General features: G+C 30.9%; 1 long non-coding RNA gene across 1 annotated transcript; it reads right to left on the bottom strand.

The window, feature by feature from the left end:
* Positions 1-13,624: 13,624 nt before the first annotated feature.
* Positions 13,625-18,230, bottom strand: LOC145031517 (uncharacterized). Its single transcript, XR_013676965.1, has 2 exons — positions 15,914-18,230; positions 13,625-13,803 (listed from the first exon to the last, which is right to left on the bottom strand). It is a non-coding gene; the product is annotated as an uncharacterized LOC145031517 (long non-coding RNA).
* Between the last annotated feature and the right edge of the window lie 8,297 nt (positions 18,231-26,527).

Genomic DNA, 26,527 nt, shown 5'->3' with positions numbered 1-26,527 from the left:
CTACGGAATTTTCCGTAGCCAAATACCTATGGATTTTGATTTCGTAACCATTTTGCAAATTCACTTTTTTGTAACAAATTCCATAATAGATTAGCTACAAAATTTTATTTTATAGCAAAATTTCCTAACACAATAGCTACGGATCCCAATTCCATAGCTAACTAGCTACGTATTTTTATTTCGTAGCCAATTATGTAGCTAACTAGTTACATACATGGATTTTGTAACAAGTTTCAAAGAGAACTAGCTACAACCAAAAAAATTGTAGCATTATTTGTAGTAAACTAGCTATGGATTTTAATTCCATAGCAACTATTCAAGATTTAGTTACGGAATACAATTTCGTAGCCATTTTCGTAGCAAATTAGTTACAACCAACCATTTTGTAAAATATTCCATAGTAAAATAACTATAAATTTAGATTCCGTAACAATTTTATATAGCTATTTAAGATTTAGCTACATAATGCAATTCCGTAACCATTTATGTAGCAAAATAGCTACGACAAGTCGTTTCGTAGCGTATTCCGTAGTAAAATAGCAACGGATGTTGATTCCATAGTAACTTTCCGTAGCTATTTATGATTTTTCTTGTAGTGATTATGCATGTTGTGTGGGGTCCAATATATATGTTGGACGGGACCCGTTATATATGTTGGGTGGGGTTCGTATTAGTATGTGGTATCTTGGGGAACTTACTAAGCTTTATGCTTACGATTTTAAGTTTAAATGTTGCAGGTCATTTTGGAAGTTTGGGAAGATCACAGCGTGATTACATTGCATCTGCTACTACGTTTTTAGATGTTCTGCATTATAATATTAGTACTTTGATTTATGTTTTCGAAGCAAATGAATATTTACTTTTATGAATGAATGGCTAGGTTTCCTTTGATTTTAGAATGAAAATTTTGGTTTGAAATTTGGGATGTTATAAGTTGGTATCAGAGCCTTAGTTTGAGGGATTCAGGCTTACTCTATAGTGTGTTTGAACTCAAATTGAGGACTAAAAGATTTCTTTTTACAAAAACATTTTTGGAAAGTTTTTACAAAAAGAAAAGGATGTGATGCATACAACTAGTTGAAGCTCAAGAAAGTGATTCTCAAAATACTCATACATGTTTATATGTTGTATGTGTTATAGTATGATATACATGCTAGAAGTTAGAATAAGGTTCTGCTTAGGGTTACAGGCTAGAATGCATGCTTAGGAGAGATGCCTGCTTAGGAAAGACGCCTTTTGTGACTGATGCGTGAATTGTTAGAGATGCATGATAGTGTGTATGCTAAGGATATTCATGAATTGTGTGTTAGAATTGCCTGATCTTTGTGATGCCTTGGTGACTGTGGGATTTGCTGCTTGAATGATGCTTGCTTTGTGCTATGTGAAATCTATATTAATATTAATTAACTATTAAGCGAATGATAGTTTATTTTATTTCCTTCTTTTTTTTATTCTTTATTTTTTATTTTTATCCTTTTTATTGGTATTGCATTGTATATTATTTATTTTCTTTATCATGGATCGTGTTGGGTACTTTCTATTTTGCATGAGATATTTGTAGGGTTTTGGAGCTCGTTGTGGTTGTATATTAGCTTGGAGACGGGCTTTGTGGGATTTCGAGGTATTATTGGGCTTTCTGGATCCATCAAAGAGGAATTGGGCTTAAAATGTTGAAGACTTGGATGATTTAGGCTTATGAAGATGGGTCTTGGATTCTTATATTGTGCTTGGACTATCTATATGTTAAAACTTGAAGATGATTAGCCAAATTTGAATCATGTGAATTGTGGAGGGGATCATGGGAATCTTGGAAATGGGGTAGTGTAGTGGAGAAAAAGAGCCAATATCATTCCAACATCATTTGTGAGGGTGGAGTCTCAGTCATGCAAATCTGCGAGGGTACCCGTACAACTGCACACTTTTGGGCATTTTGGTCATTTTGCTCACCATTTACTTTGGGGGTTTGGTCTAGCAGGTTATACTTCGATTTTCCACCATTAGAGACCATTGGAGGTGATTTTTGGGAACTTGATACACATTCTTCTCATCTTTCTACCAGTTGTTAGTTTCTTGATGCAAAAACCCTTTTGTGATTGTTATTTTGTTGCCATGAGTGGCTAGTTTCTTCGTTTTGGTTAACTTTGGCTAAAACCCTTGGATGTTTGTGGTTTTTGAAGGATTCATGCTTAATTTTCATTTATCTTAAGTTTATGATTCTATTTCATATTTCTTATGCTTGTTTAATACTTTGATCATGAGCTTAGTATTTGAATGAGCAATTGCTGATTTATCTCTTTGGTTTAGCATTGAATCATTGAATTACTTATAACAAGGGCTTTATGATGGTAGAAATCATCTCTAGCTTATGAATCATGACTTCTTTATGGATGTGTAAACATTGACATCCTCTAGGAATTGGGGATCCTTCATTTTTAAGGCTAATCAACTTTCTTGGGTTGAATTTCTTCAATTGAATCTTTGATTTTAATTAAAAAGGTGTGTTGTGGGCTTTCCGAACCTTCGTACTACCTATGAGGAATCTTGGCATATCATGATTCATGATTTCCATAACCAATTTGGGATCAATGATAAGCTTCATATTAAATCCTATTGATAATCACACAAATGTTTATTGTGTTGAATTGCCTTCGTTGACCAATTCTATCCAATATTTGAGCATCTCACCATCTTGCTTAATTGCAAGCTTTTTAGTTATTCAAGTTTTTTAGTTTTCAAGCAATCACAAAACCCCCTTTTAGTTTAATTGTAGTTAGTTAGTTTTATTACACTAGTTCTATTGGATTGCACTGGTCATTGAATACAACCATTTCCCTGAGGATCAATACCCATTTTTACCATTATATTACGTTTTATTTGCAAACAAATGGTATGATTTTCTTGGTGGACTTTACATCCCACTAAGTTTTGGCGCCGTTGCTAGGGATATTGGTTATTGTTATTTGATTGTTTATGCCTATATCTACAAGAACCGGTGAACTACTCTACAATCTGGAGATTGAAAAATAAGCAAAAAGGTTGAAAAAGTTGGCCAAACACGCAAAGCAACAACTCGTTCAAGCTTCTTCCTCTTCTCCACTAATCAACATAGAAGATAACGTTCATACTTCAAGTGATGCCGACATCGAACTGAGTTATCTAATTGTTGGTCATTCCTTTGTAGACATTCCATTTGAAAACTACATAGCCATGAATCACACTCTACCTTACAATCCCGACCCAAACCCCAACAATAAAGATGCCAATACCCTACCCCAACAACTAAGACAACAATAACACAAAGACAACAATAACACCAATAGTTTTCACTGCAGCAAGAGCTCGGACCTGAGCTTGCTCTCGGTATATACAATTAGCTTGTTGCCTTGCATTGTCAGGACAACCAGAATAGAGCATTCATTCGATGCATAAAGGAGTAGCATGTTTGCGCCAATAACTAAATGGAGGATCTTTGGAATTATTTTCATCCCGAAGGCGGTTACCGTCCTCGCGGGCCTCCACCACCTTGATCCCGGTATAATCCTTCCCCACTCTCATCCTAAGCATTGAGGACAATGCTTAATTTTAAGCTTGGGGTGAGGTATTATTATCTTTTATTTTTGATTGCATTTAGGTTGTATATAGTTGCATTTAGAGTAATTAATTTAGGGCATTTATATATAAAAAAAGTTCATAAAAAATCAAAAATATCGCAAATTTTATTTCTTTGTTTTCTAGTTTGCATACCTTTTAGTTGCAATTTAGCTTAAGTTTCATGAATTTTTGTTCTCACTTGTCTTCTTATCCCTACAGGTACTATAGCACCGAGTCATAAGTATTGAATCATAAATTGGTCCCGAGTCTTGATATGTAATTCATTGTATTGAATAAATGGGACACGCTTTGAGCCTTACATACCACTTTGAGACCGCTTGTGTGGGGGTCAGATGCAGGTAGCTTGATTGGGTCTAGGTGCGAAGGGATGTGGTTGGTCAGACCAATGTGTACGAGAAAAGATTAGTCCAGTAAGGTATTTTGAAGACATTAAAGACTCGTATCTTGGTTTTGGGGGAATACCCCTTAATACTCCCGAGTCTCGTCCGAGCCTTACTTAGTTAGATTCTGACCACCTTTTTAAGATAGCTCATCATTTTTCTAAGGGTCTAGAGTAGATAGTTAGATGGATTTTGTTTATCACACCTTACATTAAGGTGCTTGATGAACTTTGAAGCGGGTCCCCTAATTCATATTTTTGGGACCATGTTTTCTTGGTAACACCCATTTTTGAGTCATTCCCCACCATTTTTAGCAGATCTTGACACATTATCAATGATAATTCAATGTTCATGTTAGCCTCTTCCATTACTCCATTTTCACACTATTGGAGTCCTATGGTATATGGTGAAATTCCTTAGACCTTCCAAGAAGAAAACACAGAAAAATGAAGAAATTGGAAAAGCAAAGACAATAAGAGACAATGAAGAAAAGAGAAACACAAAAAGAAGAACAATAATCCAAGTTCAACTTCTTTCCAAATAAATAAATAAATAAACAAATAACTAAATAAATAAACAAACAAATAAATAAATAAATAAATAAATAAATAAAATCAAAAAATCAAAAAAGGGGAGAGAAATAAGAAGACAGAAGATCAAGCAGCAAGGAGACTAAAGACCAAATAACAGAAGTTCAAGATTGAAGATTTAAGTTGTTAGGTTTAGATTTAGGTTAAGTAGATTTTTCATTATTTTTATTTAATTTTTGATTTTGGTGAGAAAAGGCAATGATAATGAGACTATAGACCGTAAAGGACAGTAGAAGGGAGAAACTCCTAAAGCCAGATGTTTTCCCAAAGGCCTTGCTGCAAAACCCGATTTCATTACTATACACTTTAGCCTGGAAAATGTAGGAATCATTGTGTGTGAAGAGGCGCCTTTCCTTCAACCATTATGGTTTGCATTGGTGATTTAAAGTGCCCCCGCTGGGCGTATCCTCTGTTTCCTTTGTCTTGCACACCGCGACTGCATCCAGACGTGATCTATTCGCCCTTCAAGTGGTTCAAGAATGTGGTTCATGGCTCTAAAGCAGGGAACATTTTGAAGATGCGTAGGGTCCATGCAAGACTGATTCTGACCATGCCGACTGATGTTGACCAAGTCCTATGGTATCTTTCTTTTTCCTTTTTAGTCTATCTCATCCCGAGCTCATTTTAGTCTTGTTCTAGCTTGGGGACAAGTTAGGTTAAAGCTTGAGGTGATTTAATAGTTTATTTTAGTTCCTTTTTTTATAGTTTATTTAAGATTTTTTACCTCTTTTTATTAGTATTGCATTGTATATTCTTTATTTTCTTTACATTGATCGTGTTAGGTAGTTTATATTTTGCATGAGATATTTGCAGGGTTTTGGAGCTCATTACAGCTGTAGATTATCTTGGAGACGGGCTTTGTGGGATTTTGAGGCATTATTGGGCTTTCTGGATCCATCAAAGAGGAATTGGGATTAAAATGTTGAAGACTTGGATGTTTTGGGCTTATGAAGATGGGTATTGGATTCTTATTTTGGGCTTGGACTATCCATATTTTAAAGCTTGAAGATGATTGGCCAAATTTGAATCATGTGAGGTTTGGAGGGGACTAAGGTAATCTCGGAAGTGGGGTGGTGTAGTGGAGAAAAAGATCCAATATCATTCCAACATCATTTGTGAGGGTGGAGTCTCAGTCGTGCAAATCTGCGAGGGTAGCCGTACAACTGCACACTTTGGGGAATTTTGGTCATTTTGCTCACCATTTACTTTGGGGGTTTGGTCTAGCAGGTTATACTTTGATTTTACACCATTAGAGACCATTGGAGGTGATTTTTGGGAACTTGATACACATTCTTCTCACCTTTCTACCAGTTGTTAGTTTCTTGATGCAAAAACCCTTTTGTGATTGTTATTTTGTTGCCATGAGTGGCTAGTTTCTTCATTTTGGTTAACTTTGGCTAAAACCCTTGGATGTTTGTGGTTTTTGAAGGATTCATGCTTAATTTTCATTTATCTTATGTTAATGATTCTATTTCACATTTCTTATGCTTGTTTAATACTTTGATCATGAGCTTGGTATTTGAGTGAGCAATTTTTGTTTTATTTCTTTGGTTTAGCATTGAATCATTGAATTTACTTATAACAAGGGCTTTATGATGGTAGAAATCATCTCTAGCTTATGAATCATGACTCCTTTATGGATGTGTAAACATTGACATCCTCTAGGAATTGGGTATTCCTTCATTCTTAAGGCTAATCAACTTTATTGGGTTGAATTTCTTCAATTGAATCTTTGATTTTGATTAAAAAGGTGTGTTGTGGGCTTTCCGAACCTCCGTACTACCTATGAGGAATCTTGGCATATCATGCTTCATGATTTCCATAACCAATTTGGGATCAATAATAAGCTTCATATTGATACCTATTGATAATCACACAAATGTTCATTGTGTTGAATTGCCTTCGTTGACCAATTCTATCCAATATTTGAGCATCTCACCATCTTGCTTAATTGCAAGATTTTTAGTTATTCAAGTTTTTTTTAGTTTCCAAGCAATCACAAAACCCCCTTTTAGTTTAATTGTAGTTAGTTAGTTTTATTACACTAGTTCTATTGGATTGAACTGGTGATTGAATACAACCATTTCCCTGAGGATCTATACCCCTTTTTACCATTATATTATGTTTTATTTGCAAACAAATGGTATAATTTGCTTGGTGGACTTGACATCCCACCAACGAATACATTAGGTTACATGCCACAACAATTAAATAGTTTTAGAATGATGGATTTGGCCATATTATGTAGCTCTTGTTTGAGTCCAACTGTTGTAGTGTATGATCTTTCAATCGAAGGACAATTAATTTTGTTGCATGTAATCGTGTTTGTAAGATAGTTAGTTAACATTGGTAGATGTTTTCTTCCGCAACTGATAGCAGGGTAGGGTGGAAATTACTAGTGATCTAGGAGATTAGCCGTGTATTCCCGTTCGAGCGTTGGTCTATGTGATTAGACCAGTTAGTTGTGGTCATAAATAGTGCTTTGGGAACCTTGAGAGAATTCTTGTGATGAGTATGGATATGTATGGAAGGTAGTATGAGCTCATACTACTAAAAACACATGATCCATACAAGGATCAGGAAGTTTCGAAAAGGTTTCTAAGGAGCTGGTTGAGGGTAGATAGCATGGTTTGGCACCATGATTCATTGCAGTGTGTTTCCATCATTATTGGTTATGGTTGTTCAAGATAAAGATGAGTCTAACAATTGTTTGGGCCTTAGTGAACATGGAAGATTGGGTCTGAATGGTGCAGACCTGTGTGATTTAGCTGTTTCTAAGGTCTCGAGGGCCTTGTAGAAGCATTAACAGTTTGAGTAGTGGGAATCAAGTGGGAAACGATTGTGATGATCAACTCGGGGATCGCAAGCTGAAGCTGAATGGTTGGCCGATGGCTTGGGATGTAGACATAGCATGAGATTCATGAATATGTGGAGGTTTAAGCACCACCAAGATGAGAGATTAAGGCTTTGGATATTCGTTTGGATGGAGTAGATAGTTGTGGTTGTTATGAAGAGTGTAGGAATGAGCAAGAGTGTTCTTTTTGGTATGATTTCCTAGAGATATTTCAGACAAGGTCAAGAGAGTCATTTATGTTGAGACTATAAAATTAGAGATTAACGGTCTGATTTCTTTGAAATCATTTAGGTCATATTCTAGATGATTATTTCAGGTAACCAGGAGAGGTGATTTGAGGCTAACAACTTCTGTTGTCTCTAGTGTGTCCTAAATATGAGAGTCATGCCTCATGTATTTATGTTGATTTTTACAATGAGTTATATGATGAAAATTCATAGATGAGGTGTGTCGTTAGTCCATGTGTGCTAGTTAGAGAATTGGTGTTATGATAGGAACGTATGCACCTTCAAATCTAAGTGGCAAAAGGTTTCACTCTAATTCATGAATATGGTCATGAGGAAATACTTTCGCTGATGGAATTTAAAGATTAATATGGATATTGGTTGTATTAGTTTCACTCTCTTATTCATGATATGATTACAACATCCCTCTTCATATTAGAAATTGTAAGGAATGGAAAGGATTTGTTTAGAGTTGCCTTTAGAAGATTTTACGAAGCATCATGAAATAGGAATCTACACTTCTGTAACAAAGTCAAAAGGTATTGATTTCTAGAAGTCTAATTGATTATGGGTACATGTCAAAGCTAGTGGGAACATAACTGTTTTGTTGGTATTGCATGATGATAATATTTTTCGTAGGAAACAATGTCTCTAGTTTGCAAATTGCAAGGTTTGGGAAATGTTTTGCTATGGTAAACTTAAGGGAGAGGGCACTCATACTTTGGTTCAAATCCAAAGGTTTAGATCGTATAGTTAATAGAACTTAGTAAAAAACATATATGAATAACATGTTGAAATGTTTCAACATAGGAGATTCCATATATAGAAATATTATAGCAAGAAATTGAACAAATATTAATACATGTATATGTAATATTAAGTCGACCCATATGCTTCAGATATAGGATCAAATCATATATGCTGTAATATTCACATATTCTAATTTTTCAAATGGCTTGAGCATTGTGAGAAAAGGATTAGAGTTTTATGTGACTAAAGTTGTTAAACAACTTACAAGAACACTCTAAGGTTTTGTCGAAGATTGGTTGCTTGTGGATAGTTGGAAGTATGATATTATTTGGGAAGGACCATAGTGACACGTTTTGGATTGAGATGATTCTTGGTCATAATTGGTGGTCATATGTGAATATGGAAGTGTTTCCATAATGGGAGATGATTATACAATCTACAAGTAATTTGGAAATTTTAATGCAAGAGAAGTATCCTAGGAATGTACCTTAAGTTAGAGACATCATTATGATATAATTGTTTCAAGTAACACGTTTCAGTGGAACATTGCATAATATCAAAGGCTCAATCTCTCTAACTTTAGAACCTCAACATCAAAAAAGGTCAACACATGTAACGATAAAATTCCACTACATCTTAGATAATGATAAGAATTAGAAATTGTGAATTGAGCATCATTGGAGTAATGACCAGTCGGTCTATTCACAAAGGAAGGACCATAGATAGGCATAGTATGCATAACGTGGCATGACTGATGTTATTTAATTCAAATGGTTACTTGATTACACGAAATAATCTACAATGAATAAATTCGTAATTGTTATGGTGATTAAATAATATATATATATATATATATATATATATATATATATATATATATATATATACAGTAAGTATGATACCATAACTAATTAGTTTATTATTGTGTTTCAATTTTTATGTTTACTTTGCCGAGTAATTTAAATATTATTCAAAGTCGTTGATACTTTTGGGAGTAGGTAATGATTTAAGACTGTCATGGAGTGTTAATAGAATTATTCATGGTAAAAGTGTATTACATGAAGATTGCTATTATGCTCATGAGTGTTTGACGGGATTTTAAGTATTGGATAAACCCACACTTAGAGATTACTTCATGGAGTCTATCACAAGTAATTCTAAGATGATAACTTACTATTCTTCAAACGAAGATACATAAGTTGTAATTTGCAAGTTATTTGTGCAGCGATATTACGTAAATGCTTAAGTAACTTGATGTTATAAAACGTAATTTCATGTGCGATTTGATGAGTAAAGGTTATAATTATGTAATCAAAGTTTATTTGTTCCTTTTGCCTTAACAAGAAAATCGATATCTTTTGGCCCCTCAGTGATTTAATATTAACATTCATGTGCAAGGCCTTGCCCATACTAAAAAGATGTGTGCAATTAGTAGTCTGAATCCAATCATCATAAATCAGAAACCGGGAAGCATAATTTTAGACCATGATATTGATTTGTATCCATGTATTGTGTTCGTACGATATCTTGTAGAATGAAGGAATAGCTGATCAATTATCTTAGGGCAAACGTTTGATTTGAATCAGAGTTCGCCAATGGCTTCAGAAAGCACACTTTACTATTTGGTTCAAGGTTTTACTTGTAATTGGAGATATAGACTTATCCAAGTGGGATACTGTTGGATTAAGGTGTCTAAGCTCATAAGTAAATTAGTATATACTTATAATTAAAAGCAAAGTCCTTTTTGGGTTTCCCCATAACTAGAAATTGATTAGAATAACGTTCATGGAGAGAGGAAATAATTTATTAGTTTATTATTTGATTAATGGATTAATTAGAAATAGTAATAATTAATTAAGAATTAATCATAAGTAATTTGGAAATTAATTCTGGGTTATTTAGAATTAATTATGAGTGCAAGGGCTGAGCTGTAATTGTTCAATAGTTGAACAAAAGAGAGGATCTAGAAACCTCCAACATGTGGACAGTTTTAGATGCCCTATTAGATATTATGGAAGAATCCATTTGATAATTAGGAAACTAGATATGTACTGAGTTTGAAATATTATTATTATATGCTCAATTTTAGGGTTTCTAGGTTTCCCAACAACTATATAAAGGGTTATAACCCTTAGTATTTTTTACCATCACTTCCTTGGAATAACCTAGCCAAATTTCTGTGTTCCTCTTGTCTTCTAGTTTCTAGGGTTTGGGTGGGAGCCATTAGAGGCATCCTACTTTTGGTTCTTGCTTTCTGAAGATTAAAGAAAGGATTCAAAGAATTGTTTGCTATAACAATTCAAAATGTATGTAAACTTAATCTTATAAATTTAATTATAACATAGGGTGCTAGTAGTTTCATTATATGTTGCTTTCAATGTGTTAAGACATAGATCCAGTAGGTTGCATGTACCCTTAATTGTTAAGAGTTATTCCGCAAGGACATTGGTTATATACAATATAATATATTACTTGATGATGTTCTGGTTTTTATGTTTGTAATTATGCTTAAAATGTTATAAAAAGATGTTAATTTGTTTATTAATGCCATAATTTAGTAGTAAATTAATAAAATTGGGGTATGCTGAGTTATAAGTTTAATTCCAGATGTTAACACGTGGATTAATGACATGATTGTAAAATTAGTGTTTAATAGCTTTATATTCTAGGTATTTCATATCGATAAATTATTGTTTATGTTTTGTTTAGGTTTTTAGTTATAATTCATATTTAATTTAATTACGTGTTTCATATATATATATATATATATATATATATATATATATATATATATATATATATATATATATATATATATATATATATATATATATATATATATATATATATATATATATATATATATATATATATATATGAAACACGTAATTAAATTAAATATGAATTATAACTAAAAACCTAAACAAAACATAAACAATAATTTATCGATATGTTACAAAACGTTGATTTTTGTTATTACTTGACGGTAGTTTGTATATTTTGGATATTTTGTTCTGATAAATATTTATATACATTGATTTTACTTTTCATGATGCAACTAAATTGAATGGTAACCTACATGTAAACTAACCGAAGAAGCTAAGTAGTTTGCAAAATATGATTGACTAAAGCATCTTAACCTGGTGTAGGAAACGATTCAATGAAATGAAGATTGTTGATCGAATTGATAAACTATTTGCAATAATTTAACGGTTAATGAATTTGTAGTCTTCTTCTCTTTGAATATCGGCTATATTTTCTATATTTTGAACAATAGGTATGGTTGAATGTTTGGTAAACAATGGTTATGGTTTGAAGGTTTGATGATTGGTGAATGTTTAATAAAACAATAACGTGCTTGAACAATAATTATGTTTTAAAGGATAATATATGAAATATTATAGTTTGCATCGTGTAATGTTAGTAATATCTTTCACATATTAGAGGAGTTTAAAATTAAAGTCTTTATGTATACTATTTTATCAAAATAATATTGTATGTTTTATGTTATAATAAGTATATGTATAATATTCTAATAGAATAATTTTATGTGTTATTTATTATCATAAATTGATGTTTGTGTCTTTTTTTTTTAGAATTTAAGTCACAATTCAAGGTAAATTTTATAAGTAGAGTGTATGGTGTTTAAAATAATTAGAATGTTATAGTTTATGATGTATGGTGTTTATAATGTATGGTGTTTATAATGTAATAAAATAAAATTCTAGGTCTTTTGTTAAATAAATTCATTTATTTACATGAAAATAATATGTATATGTAGAATATTCTGATACAATATGTTATAGATTGCATGTTTCATAAATGTAACATATTATTCTAATAGAATAATGTTGTTGATTTCCATTTATATAAGTTGATTTATTACATAAAATAATATGTATCTGTGTATGATATTTTAATATAATAATATTATATGTTTTATGTTTTTATAATCTATATATATAAAATATTTTAATAAAATATTATTCTATGTCATTCTAAGTTATACGTAGAATATTCTAATACAACAATGCCTAATTAAAATTAGGCTTTTTTATTTATTTATAACTATCACTGATATGATATTAGTATTCTAAATATTTAATATTTTTATAAAATGTGTTGTTAATATATAATATTATGAAATTATGTGTAATATTATGACATTAAAATGTACTATTCTAAAATGATGTTGTAATGTGTACAATTAACTTATATAATGTAAATTTCTAATATTATATGTAATATTATGATATAATATTATGTATTTATAATTGATAGTGTTACATGAATATATAGAATAATATATATGGAACAAAATTAATTTATAGAAAAGAAAAGTTTATGACGTTAATGTATAATATTCCAAAAGATTGTTATATGGTGTAATATTATATTATAAGATGTAATATTTTAATTCGGACCATCCTTCTTTTCAATTGTGTAAGAAACCAAATAAAATGTAGGAAACCAAAATAACAAACTTTTCAAACTAGTGAGAATCATATAAATTTATAGAATGAAATGAATACTTTTAGGATAAATATCAAATTTGTCTCTAAAAGTTGAAAGGTATTATGAAAATCTGATAGACTAAAAACCAAATTTCAACTTTGTATTTTAAAAAATATATCATAAGGTTACACTATTTAATAATATGTCATTAACATGTAATATTATGAAATTATGTGAAATATTTTGATATTAAAATGTAATATTCTAAATTATGTTATACCATATGAAATGAACTTATATTATAAAAGATTTTAATATTATATGTAATATTTTGAATTTACAATTTATAATGTTTCAAGAATATCTAGAATAATATGTCGGAAACCAGAAAATTTATACAGCAAAATTGTCTATTAAAAATGTGCAATATTATGAATTTATGAATACCATTATGATATTAATGTGTAATATTATGAAATTATGATATAAAGTATAATATTCTAAAATTATATTGTAATATTCTAATCTGTGTCACATTTCCCTTTAATTGTATAGGAAACCAAAGTTACAACTTTTTCAAAAAAGTAAGAACCACATAAGTTTTACATAGTGAAATGAATGTTTTTAGGATAAATATCAACTTATTCACTAAAGGTTGAAAGTTATTCTAAAAAATCTTATTGTTTGAAAACCACATTTCATGTTTCTACCATAAAAAATCCATCATAATGTTATATTGTTAGAGAAAAGAAGGAATAATGGATTTCAAAAAGATCTTAAAATGTCGTATTCATATAACATTGCATCAGAAGCCATAAACATGCTTGTAACACATAAAATCTATTACACATTCATTAATCTTATCATAAGCTATCAAAAACTTTTAGTTTGAAGTATTAAAGTTCCTTTCAAGTTAGGGATTCACCAACTAAATTTTTCTGCAAAAAAGAAACATGAAAGAATTTTAAGAATTGATATAGATTAAAATAAATACTATGTTTTAACATGTGATTCCATGGATTATGGATTATAAAATTATATTCAAAACTTTCAATTATGGTATTTAATTAATCTAATCAGAATAATGTACACTGATAAATAATCACATCATGTAATAGCATATAACTGATGGTATCCAATTAATCTAATCATAATAATGAATATTCTTATGAAAATAAATATAAACACCCCCACTGTTAACATACACTGAATTTAAAAGAAAAGAAAAAAATAAAAAAAATCAAATTGTTAATTACAAAGCTACCTTGGATTTTTGATTGATTTTTTTTTTGTTATGAAGAATCTCTGAATCATCCATACTGAATTGATGATATTCTTCATTGTGATGAATTTATAAATCATCCATACCAAAATGATGATTTTCTTTATTGTGATGAATATCTAAACCATCCATACTTGTTATCATGTTTTGGAAATTAATAAGAGTAGTCAACATTACATCATTTTACACTAGTTGTGAATCATGTTTTGCAAGTATATTATATACTTAAAGGGGAATTTATCCATGTGAATGAAGGAGTGATACATCGAATCTTTTTTCATTCAAGGCTCTCATCAAACTGGTAGACATCTTTATTCTTGTTACTAGAATGTTGATAAAACACTAATGTTAACAACTTTTATGTTTTATTTATACACTAAAAATACATTTTTTTAAGAACATTATATTTTAAACAGAAAATTATAAATATGATATATACTTAATAACATATGAGTGATGTTTTGAATTATTCTAAATTGAATAATGTAGTAAGCAATGCAATTAAAAAACAAACAACATCCTAATTAGAATAATGTACTATGTAAGGTTCTATATACCTGGAAAATAATATACTTGTAGGATAATGTACTATGTACAACACATAATGTAAACTTTGAACATATTCAAACAAAACCATGCAAAAAAAGACATCTCCAACATTTTGTGTTTGAATAAAAACATATTTAAACCAAACTATGATAAAGTTAATAAGAGTAGTTAATGTTGAATCATTTTACACCACTTCTTACTCATGGGAATAAGGGAGTGATACATCATACTTTTTATTCATTCAAGACTTTCATCAAACATCATCAAACAAGTTTAATTCATGTATATTCTAAGAGAACTTTCTCAAGAACACTAATTGTTTTGTACAAAGCTCGTTAATTTGATAGAAAGAACTCAAAATGAACTGAAGATTCGTTGTTATCGCTTACTTCTCTTCAAGTATTATGTGCTCGAAGGTGGAGAAAAAAATTTAAAGCATGAAACTCATGATTGATTGTTGAAATCAATTGCTACATTCATGTGAGATTGCTAAAAATTTCATGTGAGTTGTTTCATTTATGATCGCTTTATTGAAATCTTCATCTTGATTGCTTCCAAACTCATCATCAGACGCATTTAAGATTCTTTTAGCTTAATTTGATGAAATCATCATATCAAATCATTTATAAATTGACTATCAATTGTTGAAATTGGTCTCAATCTAATGTTTGTGATAGAAATGTGAACCATGAATTGATCTCAATTTTAGACTTCCTTGAAAAATGTAAATCGATCTAAATCTTTAACTTTCAAGAAACCTGACATGATTTTGGTATATCATTGTTGATTGAGAAAAAAATCAAGCGGATAAAAATCTGAAGAATGAAAATGAAAATTGACCAAACAACCCGTAATAATCTAATTAGGCGCCTTAATCGAACTTAATAAACCTTAATCACGTTTGTTTGTGAACCACATGATCAATTTTGATCAAAGGCCAAAAGTTAGTCCCCCTGTCTTACAAAATCTCATTGATCTCTCTCTCTCTCTCTCTCTCTCTCTCTCTCTATATATATATATATATATATATATATATATATATATATATATAAAATTAATTAATTAATTAATTAAAAAGGCATACAATAGTATCTTGATCGTAGAAAAAGATTTACGACCCTACAAGTTAAAACCGATTCGATTGTAATTGGGTCAGTTTGTTAACAAGATCATATATCTAAGATCGTAGGATCTTAAGAGAGATTGTAAGATCTTACAATGATCTGAGAGAGGGTATGCTAAACCTTGAATTCCATGCGGAAAAGTGTAGACTATGGCTATAAAGACATGTTCCGAACTCATTCCAGATGTTTTCCCACTTCAGAAAGCTCACTCTAAAAATGTGATTTTGTCACCATATGAATGCAACAAACAGGCCACTGTTGATCACCAGATGCCTACTAAAATAAACCTAAGGGAACAATCAATGAGTGATACTATATGAGGAATATTTGCAGCAGATTCAAATTTGAAGTACATTAACAGCTTACTAAAATCTCTTAATTAATACATTCATTTGTCTAGGGAGTAGGGAATAAAAAAAGAATCACTTCCGTAGAAGCAGCTTATAAGCGCACTGATATCGACTCTCAAACTGCTTACATACAGTGTTTTGATTAATATTTCATCATCCATGTTTGGTGCTAATTATTTGTACATCTGACTCTGACAAGACTAAATCACAATGTTTTGTCACAATATATTGATATGATCATTGGAATATGAGTATATATATATATATATATATATATATATATATATATATATATATATATATATATATATATATATATATATATATATATTACACGTTGTGTGTGTATGTTGGTGTTGATTCTCTCAACTTGAATCAGTTCATTAGTGCTCTCCATTGTTATTCATATAATAATGAGTCCTTGAAGTTTTTGGTTATATAACGAGTCTTTGATGATGCTGAACTACTACTGTTTTGATGGACATGCTACGTATTTGGTTTTCTCAATCAGATGTCCATACATTCTCCACTTCATCGTGTCAAGTATCTAGAAACTCTTAATTAAGTGAGATGACGTTACCTTCTACATAATGAGCCATTAACTACATTTCCAAGTCTGCTTGTTGAGTGCTACTGCTCATATACATCAAAGAAAGAAGTAGACAATGAAGTGTCCAAAAAACAAAGGTTGAATCTACTATTTTCAGAAAGGTTAGTAGTTTTACATGTTTTTGAGGAAGTACTACGACAATGAAAGGTTAATGTAACACATGCTAGTCATTAATGACTGCAGCTATATATACTTTTTCAAGTTCAGCTCATGTCCCTTTTTTACTTTATTACATACACTGAAACACAACTCAATTTACTGTAAGTTATATTTGTATTTGACATACCTAATTGGTCATATGATCTTCAGATGTAAATTTAATCATGTATGCCGTCACACATGTTATAGCGGTTTTTACGCATGTACATCTAATGTGTACAAAAACCTTATAGCTGTCAAGCCTTTTATGCATCTCTACCCTCTAGCTCCACGATGTTGACAAAACATTGGCAATTAATTTGTTTCGTGTTATCAAAATAAAACATAGATCTCAATAATTGTGACATTTCTTTCAGGATACTTTTCTTATTAACTTGGCAGAAAAAAGGTGATGCAATGAACCTTGACATACACAAGCATTTAATTAATACATATCAAGTTTTGAAGCCAAAAAACTAAAGAAAAGTAGGCACAACAATGATAAAATATGATCCGCATGAGAAGCAAAAACAAAAAGCATGAGTTTTTAACCTAACTAAAGTTAAAAGAGATGCTTCAAACTAATTATTAAATGCAAATAATTAAGTTAAATTGAGATGAAATTAAAAAGTTAGTTGGGGAAAATAATAAGAAAATTGAACAATGATAGATGAAAAAGAAAAGTAAAAGAGAAACAATCAAGTAGTACTTACTTGTGTAGATTTGTAATTGGCCACTGCTAATTAACAAGAACATGAAAAAGACAACACAGTGTTGAAGGAAATTCTTCATGTTTCCTCTGTATGAAAAATTGTTGGGCATGAGTGATTGAAGCTGCAAGGATGACCTGGTAATTATCCTCTCCTTACCCTACCCCTAAACACAAGTATATTAACACAGCACTAAAAACACACAAAAAGACAACTGAACCTATAAATAATCTATATATATATATAGCACAAACACAAAAAGGAGACACGGTTTGGCACTTCCAGATCATGCTGGCAGCTTCAATCTCTCAAACCAACATGAACACAAGAACTCATCGAACAAAGGGTGCAACAAGACTCAAAACTTTTGGTGAAAAGTTATTTTTATGGCTCCAAAATGACCCTGCGGCCTCAAAACCTAATTAAGATAGAGGAGAGGAGAAGAAATCAGAGAGGAACTATGCATGTTCTCCCTTTGTAACAGTATCGCCATATATAGAGAGAGATCTCAACAGTAATGAGGATTTGTAGCTTTCTTCCAGCTATTCAAAGTTGACTTATTCATCTCTCTCACTCACACACTATCCCTCGTCCACCTCCTCTCTCTCAACCCCCCCCCCCCCCCCCCCCCCCCCCCCTCTCTCTCTCTCTATATATATATATATATATATATATATATATATATATATATATATGAGTTTAATTGAGAAAATAAAAAAGGATGAGAATAGGGGGAATTATAATCTAAGCATAAAAAGACACGGTGACAAACTTGTAAATATGATAATAACCTTAACCTCAAATACGTAACTGCACAGAAATTTCGATCGTTCATCGTCCAGATTTCTCCTTCAACCTTCAACAATCATCCATATTTCTTCAGTTAAACCATCATCAACATCACCCGGTGTTAATTAATTATCGATCATCGTAAATAACATGTTTATCAACGCGATTCAACAGTTAACAACAAAGACTCATTTTTGGTTCTTTTAATCCAACCTTCAAATCTGCTTGAATATGATCAGATCTTCAACATCTACAATTAATTATACTCCTAACGTTATTAGATCAACATCAATGATAATCAACAAAAAATCCACTTCATATCATTCATTCAACATCGATTCTCAAATAAAATTTCAAAATTAAGGTTAGAAAAAGATCAAATAGTTTTTTTTTTTTTGAAAAATTTCATATAATTCTCTATCTATCTACTATTTTGTAAGATTTAAATAGTCAAAGTATCATGTTTTTAATATTTTTAAAAAAGTTAAATTGTATGCATTCCAACTGTTTGATGAAATGCATAAACTAAACTACCACGTTATATTCATATATGAATATGCTTTCTCACCTGAATCAATATATGATTATTAAAAAAAAACGAATATGCAAGTTTGTATGTTATTCATATGTGAATAACATATAAAAATTATATATATTATTGAAAACACATTGTAATATTCATATGTAAATATGTTGTGTAATATTCATAAGTGAATATACTATGTAATATTCACATGTGATATACCATGTAATACTATGTAATATTCATATATGAAAATATTATCTAATATTCATAAGTGAATATATAATCTAATATTCACAAATGAATATACTATGTAATATTCACAAGTGAATGAATCGTCTAATATTAAAAATATGAATATACTATGTTTAGTATATGCTATATTCATATATGAATGATACTTAAATTATAAAAAAAATAATCATAGTTTTTATTCATATGTGAATAACGAATGTACTGTAGTAAAACATAATTCATTTTTATTCACTTATGAATAACGATAGCTGAAAATATAAATTTTTTTTATTTTATTTTATCTTAAAACTATATCAATATGGGTGTTTATTTGTAGAGAATAAAAAATCATGAATTTTGGTATATTTAAAATCGGTTTTCGATAAAAATAACTTCTTCAAAATTAAAAAAACAAAAAAACTATGTTTTTGTATATATTAAGGTAATGCTTAACATAGTTTAAGGAAACATATTTTGTTTGAAAACATATGTTTATTCATTTCCTATTTCCGTTGGTAAGACGGAGGCTTTTGCGGTAAAAATAAATGAGTGGTTGAGAATGATTCTTCCATTCTCAATCTTTTTTTTTTCTCAATTGAACTCTCATATATATATATATATATATATATATATATATATATATATATATATATATATATATATATATATATATATATATATATATATATATGTGTGTGTGTGTGTGTGTGTGTGTGTTTTCATTTGAGACCACGTTAATTTTGTGATATACGGGGATGCGATCTTAGTTACTCATCACGGAGATCAAAAAAATTTAAAAAAAAGTTATAAAACGCATAACAAAAAGAAAAATCCCAACTTTTTAAAAATATTATTTTTGTTATCTAATTTATCCAAAAAAATATTTAAAAATAAAAAATAATATATATATATATATATATATATATATATATATATATATATATATATGTGTGTGTGTGTGTGTGTGTGTGTTTATTTGAGACCACGTTAATTTGTGATATATGGGGACGCGATCTTAGTCACTCATCACGAAGATCAAAAAAATTAAAAAAAAAAGTTATAAAACGCATAACAAAAAGAAAAATCCCAACTTTTTAAAAATATTATTTTCGTTATCTAATTTATCCAAAAAAATATTTAAAAGTACAAAATAATAAAAACTTTACTGTTTTTTTTCGAAATATAAATGAAATATTCTAATAAAATATTACAGTGTAAATAATCAAATCGAATTTTTAGAATGTTAAAATATTTTAATATTATATACTAAAATTGATAATATATGGTAAAATATTCTAATATTCTATTAGAACTGCTATACTGCTAGAAAATGCAATTTCAGAGACAGACAATTCCGTCGCTAATCTGTCACTGATAACTATCAACGTAAAAATTATCGGTCGAAAAAACCCCTGTCGTTAATTGCCAGACAGATTCAGTGACGAATTTGCGATGATACACATTGCTCAATGGAACCCCGGATTCCATCGCTAATATGCCACTAATAACCATCGGTAATCCGTCACTACTCTATCTCGGGGAACCCATCAAATCCGTTAGAAATTCGTCGCTAATACTTTTTATAATTAGTTTTTCTAAATAAATGAAATGCGATTTTTATACAAAAAGAAATAAAAATTCAACTGCTAATTTAAAGATTCATATTTAACTAGTAAAATAGAGATTCATATTTGATTTCAAAGAATCGAAAAACATCACAAAAATCAAGTGTCATTCTAAATCGATTTCAAAGTATCGAAACCAAGTCATAAAAATCAATTGACAAAGTCTAAACTAATTTCAAAGTATCGAAACCAAATCACAAAAATCAAGTGTCAAAGTCTAATTAGTTGCGTATGTTACTTCTTTGGGTGAGTTTTAGGTTGTTATTATAAATCTTGGTAATTTCTTGTTTTTGAGCCTCACTTTCTTCACGTTCCACCCTAAACTCATCATTTATCTCCTCACGAATACGGTCAACAAAAACCTACAGAACAACAATAATTAAGTTTACACCTAATTAAACATGAAACCATATATCCGATAAAAGGCAACATACTTTCAACTTGAAAATAAACATAAATTATTAATACTAGCAACATATTTTCAACTTGAAAAAAGTACAAACAATTAAAAGCAACAATAACTAAGTTTACACCTATATAAACTCCAAGTCATATCATTCAATTAAAGCAATGTACATTCAACTTGAAAAAATCACAAACAGTTAACAGTAACAATAACCAAGTTTACATCTAAAGAAACACCAAGTAATATCATTCAATTAAAGCAATGTATTTTTAACTTGAAAAAAACTACAAACAACTAAAAGTAATAATTCCTAGGTTTACTCTTAAAGAAACACCAAGTCATCATTCAATTAAAGTATTGTACTTTCAACTTGATAACATATATCAACAAATAGCAACCTGAAAATAAATCAACAAATAGCAACCTGAAAATAAATCAATAAATAGCAACCTAATTTCAACCTGAAAATATATATCAGCAAATAGAAACCTACTTTGAACCTGAAAATATATCAAAAATAGCAACCTACTTTCAACCTGGAAATATATATATATATATATATATATATATATATATATATATATATATATATATATACATCAGCAAATGGCAATATACTTTCAACCTGAAAATATATATCAACAAACAGAAACCTACTTTCAACCTGAAAATATATCTGCAAATAGCAATCTACTTTCAACTTGGAAATATATAACAACAAATAGCAACTTACAAATAACAATGTACTATAAAATTGAATTCCAACAGCTAAAGGTGTTTATAGTAAAGTAGTTGAATAGTGAAAAAGTAAAAACAAACCTCTACATTGTCTAGACTTGTGCTTGTACTTGGGGCTGCTTGAAAAGGCACCATAAACTTATGTGAAAAAAAACTAGAGCCAAATCCAAGTTCATGATCATACGGAGGATGGCTATCAATATCATCACCATATTTAGCCACCATACAATCCGCATATGCATCCTATTTTATTATAAACCTAATAGTGTCAATGATGATTAAATATATAAAATCATAATTAATTAATTATTTTATTAAAGATTCCAAAAAAATACAACACTCATCATAGATCTAGGTGTAACATAGTCATTGTTTGAAGTGCTTTCTTTTGGTTTTTTAGTGCGATGTGTTCTATCAAACAGTTCAAGGCAAGAAGGTGGACGTTTCGGCTTTGATTCTAACAAAATTTAAAAAAAAATGAAAAAAATAACAAAAAAATATGTTGAGAATTTGAAATAAAATGGCAACCAACACAACTTATAAATATCTTACCAATTTGTCCCCTATGACGAGACATTAGAATAGACCGACAACATTGTTTTGGAAATCGAATCATGTTAAAATTTTCTTCTATTTGCCTTTCTTGACTCCGAATCACGTTTCCATTTATCTGTGTTCCAAACTTCATCTACCATTTTTTCCTAGTATTCTGATCTTATCCACTTCGGGTTAAACGACTTCAAACGGGGCATATCACTTGATGCATTGACATTTTTCGCCTTAACAAGTTTAATATATTCGTTCTGTGCATTTGTCACCGTGTTAGAAAACCGACTTTTCATGACCTCCTTCCATGCATCATGTATAACTTCATCTGTGTACTTATAAGGATCCCATTGATATAGTCCCTACATAAACACCGGTGAACACATTGTTCACAACACCTATAGTTTATGAACCTACCAGCGTGCCACAGGACTGTCTAGAAAGAGTCCGTGGTCGTCATCCATACTCCGCTAGATGACTAGATCAACAACAACATCGAGGCCTCTCATCATTTTATTTCATCACACATCTACTATTTACCCATGTTCTACCCAACATCTTTGTAGATATATATATATATATACACACACACACACATACAACATAAAACATTCAATCAATAATCATTTCAAATAACACATAACATATAAACACATAACACATATTTTATGGAAATACTTCGTATTTATGTGTTAGAAGAAAGTAACTACACACTGACCCGATAAGATGATTATCGGACAACACTACGGATCTTCAAGTAGTAATTCTTCAATGAAACCGGGATGCTTCCTTGAAAACCGGGTTTCTCGCGGGCAGAGTTTCGGCTCGGGAACTCTGTCTCTCGGGATCTTCGGGGCTTCGGGACTCGCTTCGGGTCTCGGGATGATACCGGGGCTTCGGTGGTATAACTTGCATGTAAAACGAGGTAATATGGGAGAGAGAGAAGAAATTTAGCAACCAAAATCGGCTGCCTTCATGTTCTATTTATAGGTTGCTGAAACCCTGGTTACGTTGGGCGTAACCCTAGAGTATGCTGGGTGTACTCCCCTATCGACATGTACGCTTGGCGTACGCCTTGTACGCTGGGCATAATGCGTGGATAATATCGGAGGCTTTCGAGGCTGCAATGTGGCTCATCCGAGGCCAAGAACATGAGTACGCTGGGCGTACTCCGTATTTCCAAACTTCAAAAATTAGAAACTTTGCATACGAGCTCCGTTTTGACGACATTTATATCCATGCGTAGGTGAGACTATGCTCTACAACTTTCATTTAGCCTCCGTTGGCTAATTTTGGCTTTATTTTTATTATTATATTTTTAGTAGGCCGGGACAGGAAGACTCCGTTAGAAATTCATAACTTCTTCATACGACGTCCGTTTTTGTCTGTCTTTTTATCGTTGCACTACTAACGATGAGATTTTCGATTCTCATTTAGATTATTTCGGCTAGAAATCACTCGATCTAGAATCCGAACTTCGGGCTGCATACTGCTAAGCTGAAATTTAGAAAAATCATAGCTTCTTCATACTAAGTTAGATTTGGACATTTTTTATGCACGCTCTCGGTTTAACGAACTCTATGACTTTCGTTTAGGTTATTAAGGCTAAATATCACTCTATCGTAAATTCACTATTTACATCACACAGTGTCGTACCGGTTCGGTCGCAAAACTTCGATATGTCATAACTTCTTTGTTATATCTCGGATTTCGACATTCTTTATATATTCGAAATCCTTGTCACGACCACTATGTCTTCATGTATAGATATCGGGCTTATCTAATATTTTATTATTACATTTATTTTTATTCTTATTTCAATTAAGCCACACAATTAAGCATAAAACACATAATACTCAAATAATACATTCTCATTATTTCAAAATGATTTACAAATGTTAACCTAAACTATTACATCGTCATTAATGCCTAGCCCAGAAACACGGGCGTTACAAGTCTCTCCACCTTAGGATGATTCCGTCCCCGGAATCACACATCAACAAACAAATGCGAATAGCGACTCATCATATCACTCTCCGTCTCCCAGGTGAGATTTGGCCTATTCGTATGTTTCCAACGGATAAGTACTAACTCGACCATCTTTTGTTGCAACTTCTTAGTCTTTCGGTCAATGATTGCCTCTTTTCTTCAATTAAACTATTGTTCTCATGAGGTCTTAATTCCAAAAGTGGAATCATGTCGGGAACTTCTCCTGTGAACTTCCTCATATAACACACATGGAAACTGTTATGAATTCCATTCAGTTCTTCTGGTAGTTCTAGCTTGTAAGCTTGATTCCCAATCCTTTGAAGAATTTTTAACGGTCCAATAAACATTGGACTTAATTTTTCCCTTTTACCAAACCTTATAAGTCCCTTCCATGGTGGGATTTTAAGCAAAACCGAATCCCCAATTTCAAAGGTCATCGGTCTTCACTTTTTATCAGCATAGCTCTTTTGATGATCCTGAGCTGCTAGCATTCTTTCCCTGATTATTTTCAGCTTTTCAGCAGTTTGATGGACTATCTATGGTCCTACAAACTGTTTTTCCCCAGCCTCAAGCCAATAAGACGGTGTACGGCATTTTTGTCCGTACATAGCTTGATAATGTGCCATCTTTATGCTCGAGTGGAAAATATTATTGTAGGAGAATTCTACCAAAGGTAAATGTTCATCCTAGTTACCTTGGAATTCTAGGGTACATGCTCTCAGCATATCTTCAAGCGTTTGTATCATTCGTTCCCTCTGACCATCAGTCTTTGGATGGTAAGCTGTACTCAAACACAACTTGGTACCCAATAGCTTTGGATATTCAATTGCATGTTCATTAGACAAACTAGATCTAAAAGCTATTAGGGTTTGCATGTACACCATATGATTGATGTTTTGCTCCTAACCCATCAGTGGTATCAGAGCAGGGGCGGATTTAGGGTGGGTCACCGGTGACACCGGCAACCCCTAACTTTTCCGGCTGTAGTGGAAAAATTTTCGAAAATTTTTAAATTTTTTTATTTTTTCTACTATCGTGCAACCCCTAACTTTCTCGTGCATCCCCTACCGAGAAATCCTACGCCCGCCCCTGTATCAGAGCCTAGGGCTGTTTGTATGATGTATTTGATGCAATTATGGTTTATTCATGCTTTAAAATCAAATATTAGGGTTTCTGGGGGATGGACTCGCCAAGTCCATGGCTGAACTCGCCGAGTTCATGGTGAACTCGATGAGTCCATGCCTAACTCGACGAGTCAGTTGGTCAGAAAGAGCTAATTTTGGGATTTTGTGCTTCTTTGGTTGTAGGATAGTTACCAAAACGTTTTTTATTTATATAAATTAGATTTTTATGATATTGGGTGATTATCCTTGCCAAAATTAAAGATAACTTCTATATTAGTTAAATAATTATTTCCTTATATGATTAGAATTAATTATTTGAATTATTTGGTGAATTATCTTTCAAGAATTTGGACTATGTCAAATTAGATAACCACCAATTAATTGTTAATTACCATATTTGAATTTTGTGATCTAGAATATTCTTGATAAAGTTTGGAAAAGTTTCAAATAACTCTCTTTAGGTTTTATAGTTTAAATTTGAACCTAAAAGTTTTGTTTTTGAAATTTAAATAAGTTAAACCCTAATGTTTAGAAAAGTTTCAAAACTTGCCCTCAAGTTTTGGAATTTAAAAGTTGATTAAAAGTTTGATTTTGAAATGTTAAATTTTAAAACCCTAGTAATTTGAAAAGTTCAAATCACACCCTTATGGTTTAATTAATTAATTATAGTGTATAATTAAAAGAGATTTAATAAACCCATAAAGTTTTTGGTTTACATTTAATTAAATTAAAAGTATAATTTACTAAATTGAACCATCTAGTATTTTAAAAGTGTAAAATACACCGTATACTATATATAACATTAAAAGTCTAATATTATATATGTATGAGTAAACAGTCAGTCTTACCGTTAGTAGGCCTCATTCACAAAGCTGGTCTATAAGGGGTGTTTAAGGAAATTGCCTATAAAATGGCGATTGAATGG

This window comes from Lactuca saligna, chromosome 2 (assembly GCF_052625555.1).
Source record: "Lactuca saligna cultivar CGN05327 chromosome 2, ASM5262555v1, whole genome shotgun sequence".
NCBI lineage: Eukaryota > Viridiplantae > Streptophyta > Magnoliopsida > Asterales > Asteraceae > Lactuca > Lactuca saligna.
The sequence above is the reverse complement of the archived record's forward strand: the minus strand, read 5'-3'. Positions and strand labels throughout refer to the sequence as shown.